General features: G+C 30.8%; 1 pseudogene; it reads left to right on the top strand.

The window, feature by feature from the left end:
- Positions 1-1,172, top strand: LOC114371635 (annotated as a pseudogene).
- The last annotated feature ends 1,676 nt before the right edge of the window (positions 1,173-2,848 follow it).

Here is a 2,848-nt window from a genome sequence, read left to right as displayed (position 1 = left end):
TTTTCATCTAAATTCAATTCCACTGACAATAAAAAATATGATCTCTCTAAACTCGTGGCATCTCCTCCACATATTTGCATGCATTCTTCTTCTGACTCAGACATATTCTAAGGATGACAGAAAGGTAAATAATATATATCTATCTCCAACTTAATTAATTACTTTTGTTAAAAAATAGATAGTAATTGTGTTTAGTCAAGTTTATTTAAAAGAAATAATAAGCATGACCGACAGGTAAATAGTATATCTATCTCCTATTTTTTTAAGTAAATTTTTTTCTAATTCATTTTGCACCTTGAACATATGCTATGCATACAGACCTACATTGTTTACATGGGTGATCATCCCAAGGGAGTCGTCCAATCCACAGAATTACTTCACATTAGTATGGTTCAAAACATCCTCGGCAGGTTTGTTCATTTTCGTTTGAGTAAAAAGAAAACAATATAGTTTATTATATTAACCATATATATATATATATATATATATATATATGATATATCAATAATATAATTTATTTTCAATACTACAATGAAATTGTCTATAATGGTTACATTAGTAGACGTAAATACAATGTATATGTCCAACGATGTAATTATGATGATATTTCCGATTTGTCTTCAAAGGAGAAGATATGTAAAAAACAAAAGGAAAAAGAATTTCGGATCAAATAAAAAATATTTGCTTACCATATCAAATGGCTTCCATATCCAGCAAATTTGCCCCAGATGCTTTGCTACATAGCTACAAGAAGAGTTTTAATGGATTTGTTGCAAAGCTAACAGAAGAGGAAGCAGCGAGAATGGCAGGTATTGTGATCAGATGCATCTCTCTTTCTTTCTATCTTAATTTCAATCAATCCTTATGTGTATTTGTTTTGAGTTATGATATTTTTACATGCTTAGGATTGGATGGTGTGGTTTCGGTCTTCCAAAACAAAAAGAATAAGTTGCAAACAACAAAGTCTTGGGACTTCATAGGCTTTTCTCAGAATGTCAAAAGAACAAGTATAGAGAGCGACATAATTGTTGGAAGTAATAGATTTCGGAATTTGGCCAGAGTCTGATAGTTTTAATGACAAAGGATTTGGTCCACCACCACAAAAATGGAAGGGCACTTGCCATAACTTTACCTGCAACAAGTAAATGATATTTGTTATACAAGTACTTTAATAGTTTATTTTTTTGTTAACATCGAACAATGATTTTAAGCAATTAAAAGTAGAAATCCTTCATTGAAATTAACATGCATTTATTATATTAAAATATAAAGTATAATAAATGTGTTTTCTATTCTCATAAAACTATTTGGGTCTTTTGCTAATCTACTCCTTTAATCAAGGAATTCGAAGGGAAAAACTTTTATTGAAAATCATATGAAAACAAATTTTAAAATGATAGAAGACATGTTTTTTAGCAGTTTAACAAAAAATTATTCTTTTACTTCATTAACGAGTGTCCTATACAACATTTGCCAAGTTTAAGCCACCCTATTTGAATATAGTGGTTCCAAATGTGTTTTTAGTATTATACTACTGACATCTAAATTATAATTTTACCTCAATAATATATATATATATATAATAAATGTTTGTATCAAATGTTAAAATAAATAATTGAAGCAAGACTTCAATTTTGAATGGAGAACAACACGAAAAACAGTAATTAAGAATTACGTCATTACGTCCATGTTTTTGCCAAAGTTTCTTTCTTCTAAATGTCAAAATATAAATTATTGCAAAACTTTAATTCTAAACGGAGAACAAGACCAAAAACTTTTTCTCAAAGATTTTATCTTCTAATTTATTTATAACAGTTATCATAACTTGATTGTAGCAAATAATTGGAGCAAAATATTTCCGCATGGATGGTTCATTGGAGAAGATGACATAATATCACCCAGGGATTCAAATGGCCATGGAACTCACTGTGCATCCACTGCTGCTGGAAACTCAGTTGAGTCCACAAGCTTCTTTGGCCTTGCCTCAGGGACAGCAAGAGGAGGAGTTCCATCCGGCACGAATCGCGGTGTACCAAACCTTGTTGTCATCTGGCTGCGATGATGCCGACATCCTTCAAGCATTCGATGAAGCCATCGCAGATGATGTTGACGTCATTTCCATTTCCTTGGGACCTGTGAGTGTCGATCACCGCAACTATTTGAAGATGTGTTCGCCATTGGGGCTTTCCATGCAATGAAGAAAGGGAATATTAACGTCCCATTCTGCTGGTAATGAGGGTCCAGGAGCTTTCTACAATGTCTGTTTATGCTCCATGGTTACTTTCTGTGGCTGCAAGCACTACAGACAGAAAGCTTTTTACCCTTGTTCAGTTGGGGTGATGGCACAGTCTATGAGGTAATTTTTTTTTAGATCCATAAAAGTTAATTATTAATTTTTATTTGTGGAGAATTTAAATTCATAACTTTTCTTTTTTTTTTTCTTTATCATTAATTAAGTCAATCTTATATTTATTGTCTATAAGTCTATAAGATAATTAAGAGTAGTTTTTTTTTTTATCTCACAACATACTTATAATAACATTTTCTTATAATTAAACTTTTTTCTTTTTCTTACCTTTTTTATCATATTATATTACCTATCTAGCTACAATTTAAATCAAGCTACTTTTTTAGCTGCATGTATTTCTTTTGTTTTTAATACAATTTCACAATTTTTAAATTACAAGTTTGATTTATTTTGGGACATAGTTCATCGATAGAGTTGATGCTCTCCGTCTCCTTTTCCATTCTTTCTTTTCTTGTGAGGTTCTGTTTTGACATCAGTGATGATTCTTCCTATATTATTTTTCTAATTAATGAAAAACCAACCAATTAATTAACCTTGCAA

The sequence above is a fragment of the Glycine soja genome, chromosome 10 (genome assembly GCF_004193775.1).
Source record: "Glycine soja cultivar W05 chromosome 10, ASM419377v2, whole genome shotgun sequence".
Lineage (NCBI taxonomy): Eukaryota > Viridiplantae > Streptophyta > Magnoliopsida > Fabales > Fabaceae > Glycine > Glycine soja.
The sequence above is the reverse complement of the archived record's forward strand: the minus strand, read 5'-3'. Positions and strand labels throughout refer to the sequence as shown.